The sequence below is a fragment of the Montipora capricornis genome, chromosome 10 (genome assembly GCF_036669925.1).
Source record: "Montipora capricornis isolate CH-2021 chromosome 10, ASM3666992v2, whole genome shotgun sequence".
Classification (NCBI taxonomy): domain Eukaryota; kingdom Metazoa; phylum Cnidaria; class Anthozoa; order Scleractinia; family Acroporidae; genus Montipora; species Montipora capricornis.
The window spans coordinates 7211782-7216781 of record NC_090892.1 but is presented as its reverse complement, the minus strand read 5'-3'; the positions used below and the strand labels follow the sequence as shown (position 1 = coordinate 7216781).

The 5000-nt window shown below is 39.7% G+C and overlaps 1 pseudogene; it reads left to right on the top strand.

The window, feature by feature from the left end:
* The window catches only part of LOC138020211 (neuralized-like protein 4), a 36016-nt pseudogene that overhangs the window by 26627 nt on the left and 4389 nt on the right, over nucleotides 1-5000 (top strand).

The following is a 5000-nucleotide window of genomic DNA, read 5'->3' as shown; positions in this document are numbered from 1 at the left end:
ATTACGTAGACTTCATCAGGGAGTTTCGACAAGATGGTTAAAAGGAACTTATTTTATACCTTATTTACAAAGTTCAAATCACGTTCCAGCAAGGGTGTGAACAGCAAAAAACACCTACACAACAGTACATGTAGGCTATGCCTAAAATCCTGCATGACGCTGAGATTTGTATTTTTGGGGCTCATAAAATTACCCCTGGAAACGCTCGAAAATTACAATAATATTCCAATGCTTCCCATTGAAAACTCTCCGGCAGGGTCCACCCCCCTCCCGTCTAGACTAGGTCCTGGATCCTCCCCAGAAATGAGTTTTATTTCCCCCAAGCAAATTTAATTTATTGCCTTTTTTATCAGCTTATCGGAGCTAATTAGGAAAATGAAAGTTAATTTACTCATTTTTCTTGGAACTTGAACGCGCGCAATTCCGTAAATATCCTCTATATATGATTGGTTCTAAGCGGGAGTTAACGGACTAGGCATTACCTTTTCCAATAATTTAATTTTTAAAGGAAAGCTGCACTCGAACAACATATAACTTCAAACCACATGAACGTTGGTTTTCTATAGGGCAACCATTTTCTCCGGGCAGGAGTTTATCAAGGAGACCCTCTATCTCCACTAATTCCTTGAGTCAATCCTTTCCCAATCATTTTTTTTAAGGAACAGGTTTTTCCCGCTAAACGTATGATATATCCCTTGACGCTGGGATAGCTCTGTTTTGATTGGTTTTTGCACAGTGGGCGTGCTTAATCTCTCAAGAGATACGTTCTATATTAAATAAATCTACCAGTCGGGAAAGCGTTGACTCCTAGGCGAAGTATTGGAGATAAAGGTTCTCCTTCATGATCTCCTGCTCTGGGCTTAAGTTAGTCTCTCTTTTTTTAATTAAAAATAAAGAAATAAACAATTTTCTAATTTTTTAAACATTTTTTGTAACTTTTTAATTTTGTAAATAAATACTAGTGAGCAGCACACAGCAACTGATCTTGTCAACTTGCCTTTATTTCTCCAACCGGTTTCCTCTGATTACGTAGACTTCATCAGGGAGTTTCGACAAGATGGTTAAAAGGAACTTATTTTATACCTTATTTACAAAGTTCAAATCACGTTCCAGCAAGGGTGTGAACAGCAAAAAACACCTACACAACAGTACATGTAGGCTATGCCTAAAATCCTGCATGACGCTGAGAATTGTATTTTTGGGGCTCACGGATTTAACGTTAAATCCATGAGCCTTAGAAACTAGTATTTATTTAAAGAATTGTCCAAGTATTGGAGATAGAGGCTGACCTTGATGAGCTACTGCTCCGGGTTAAAGTTTGTCGCTAACTTTTAGTAGAATGAAAGGTCCCTGTAAAGAAAACAAATCACTTTTAGAGGGGGCTTGCTGAAAATATCGCAGCTCGCTAGAAGAAGTGTTAAAAGTAGAATTCGCTTTGTATTATGAAACATTTCTTTTCAGATGTCTTCTTTGACCCAAAGTTCGACAGATGCTTCTGCACTGAGTGTCATGCTGCCCGAGGAGACCAACTCTACTACAGTCGAGGGACACCTGCAAAGGATTATGGGATTCCTATCGGGTGGTGTCGGTTTGGACTTAAGTAAGCAAAAAGTTAGCGGGTCTCGCATTTAAATTAAATTAACAAAACACGTTTTGGAGTGTTCAAAAACCGCGCATAAAGGGTAAAGACTTCATGGCTCGCGTAGCAGCGTTTGAAAGCTGGCTATTTTAGCAGCTACTGCCATTGTTGTTGTTGTTTTGTTTTTTTTTTTGTTTGAAACCCTAAGACGTTGTTGTTGAGTCTTTTATTTTCGGCTTTGTTTGCGAGCCAATTACGTGATTCTCTCAGTTATGTCCAAAAGTGCATGTATTAAGATGGCCGCCGATTTGATGAGCGTCACAAAGTATCCTCTTGTTCCTCTCCCCAAATTTAAATCACTTGCGTCTGGAAATACAGACAATTAACGCCACGAAGTTTCTGTTTAGTAAACTTTTCTCCTCAAGTAAAATTAAACAGCTGCATTTACCCTCTCAACAAGAAATAAAGCTCCTCCTCACACTTACCTTGTTGTTTAAAAATAGGCAGCAAATGTTTAGAGTTGAAGAGAAAACTTGTGTTGGATTCCAAAATTTAGTGTGCATTTCTGGACGTGAGTGTGTACTTTACTAGAGCTGCTGCATGACGATAACAACGGTGGTTTGGTCTGGCGTAGACTTGCCACAAGTCGACCTCACGATAACCCCAGAAGTGATTTTTCGTACGCGAAGTGAATGAGCGAGCGACGAAGTCGCGAGAGGTCGACTTGTCTCGCTTGCAAAGTTTTCATTTGCGTCTCGCGCCAAAAAGGGGATGACGTCATTCGAAAGCCCTGAACTTGATGGCGCAATCCGACGAAAACAGTCGAACATGTTTGTTTCTACGAAATCGAAAGAGGAAATTTGTTAACTTTGTGCTAAAGGTATCAGAAACAATGATGAAATAAAACGAAAGCTTTTTTTCAATCTCGAGTCGCCGCTTGGAAAGGAGATCTCCAGTGGTATTTTCTGGACCAACACTTGTGCCGTGATTTGTGCTGATAGAAACGAAAGACTAATATATTCGAAAGATTAGCAAGTATAGGAAAGCTTCGAATCGTCAAGAAAGTCAATTGATTTCACTCATGAAAGATCAGGTACGCTTCAGGTGTAGGAGACGTACTATACCGGGATTAAAAGATACATCTTGGTGAAACTTAAGCTTACCATTTAGCGATGCAATGACTCTCGTCGATGAATGCACATGCATTTTAAAATTTTTTGTTCCATTCGACGAAAAATGTGTTGATAGTCGTTGAGAATCGCCTCGGGACTTCCAGACACTTGTTTATACTTAAGATTTTAAATGTGTTGTCTCCTAAATAGCGACCGGCTAGAGACCAAATCTTTCGTGAGTGAAATCAGTGGAAGAATTACGAAGACGATAGCATTGCCACCCGCTCCAAGTGAACGACCAAAAGCGTACGGGACTAGTTCAAAGGTCAGACTTTTCCCAGCTCCGGTTGGAGAAGACACAAACAGATCTATGCAAGACAGATATTCTTCTATTCTTTTCCTCTGATGGTCGCGTAATTTGAAGTATCCGGTAGCCTTAGTAGCATGTTTGAAAATCACGCTTCACTGCGTGTGGCAAATTTTGATTGACAACTCTATCCCCTGGGGTCCACGAGGACTACTCTGATTGGCCTAGCTCAGCGACCCGTTTTTGGGTCGCTAAATTGGCGCCAATCAAGTATGAACAGTCCTTCGTTCCTCGCGTATCTAGACTTTTCGAAAGTCTAGGTCTGGCGTTCTTTGGTTATTTTGCACGTTTCACTCATAATTTCAGCGGCAGGGGCGTAGGGTCCTTTACGCAATACTCACGTGCGTACTTGAGAAATTTGTAGATTTAAAAAAAAAAATATATTTTCTGTCATACGTAAAAGCCCTCCAAGGCCCCTACAGTGTTATTCTCATCACCAGTCCCCAGTTCCCGGTTATTTTTTAACGAACGTTTATGATGATGATGATGTTATTAAGGACGGTGCCTACTACTGTTATTGCGCATACGTTCTGCGCATCTTGAGATACTCGGATTTCCTATCGGTGATGCTTACTCATACAGGGATATTTTTGCGCGGTTTAAAACTATCCGGAGAAAGTAGATCTTAGTAAGTAATCTTGGTATCCAAAAAGAAAATTGGGGGTAACCATGCATTTTTGAGAGATAATTAAGTTTTAATTTGAGAAATAACGCCATACATTGCTTTGTATTTTAAAGCTTGTTACAAATATTATTCATGAATTATCTTTGAAAAATGCGTGGTTACCCCCAATTTTCTTTTTGGATTTTAATAACACTTGTTAAGATCTACAGTTCCTGCATAATCACACACCGGGGCAAAAATATTGTTAATTAGTAGGCACCGTCCTTAAATAGTTTCCGACGTCTTGCCCTTTGCTTCTAAATCCCCTGTTTGTGTTGTAACTTGCGGAAAACCCAACAGAGGGTAGCATTTTCTTTCGCATTTATTTATTGAAATGTCCTTCAGAAATATTCCGAAATGGCATTTGCGAGACCCCAAATTTTTAAAATATTACTGGGGGAAACCCCTCTAGTTTCGAGCACATTCTAAATGTCACGCTACGCCCCTGCAGTATTGGTTTGGCCAGGGAGGACTGATAGCGGCTTTGTGTTGCACCTAAACACGTTCACTTGATGGCAAACTTTTTGCAGGATTAACTGCATGCAATTGTAGGATTTCTACAATTAACTGTTGGCTTTTGGTGATTTTTTTTTTAAACTACTGACACTTTTTGATATTTATTTTGTATCACTACTACTACGTTCACTTGATGCCTTATTTCAATCCATACTTTAAATGATGAAAAGCGCACTAGAACAAGTATATTTAATAAACAGCGAGCTCAAGGTCAATGAGAACTTCGAAAAACAATTGTTTTATGATCAAAAACAATAGTTCTGCTCTTTCTGCATTGGCCTATTCCGATTTGGCACATTTCTTGGCCATTCTCGTTTGGTCTGCGAAAGAAAACAGTCACGTGAATTGTTCAAAATCAGCGGTATGTGGAGAAGGTTAAAGCAAGGCATTCATTGATTTATTTCTCATATTAACTTTTCCGCCGTTTTTCATCGTAAAGTAGCATAAATATTTTGTTTTTTAAGAGTCCATCACCGAGCCCAAGCCCTAGGTGTCTTTAACAAGTGGCATGTGGCATTTCATGGTACAAGAGTAGACAGCATCAATCCCATTCTTGAATGTGGTGATCTACTTATCCCAGGTATGTTAATTATCTGTGTATTGTGCTCCTATATTGGAGGATTCACACGAGCAACGCATGTTTTCGGTTCGACCTTGTTCAGTTGTGTCATTGCTGTACTTGCGACGCGATTAGCGAAGAATTTAAGGAAATGCCCTCGAAAGTGCAGGCACGAGCGAAAGCGCCGTTTACAAGAAAAACGC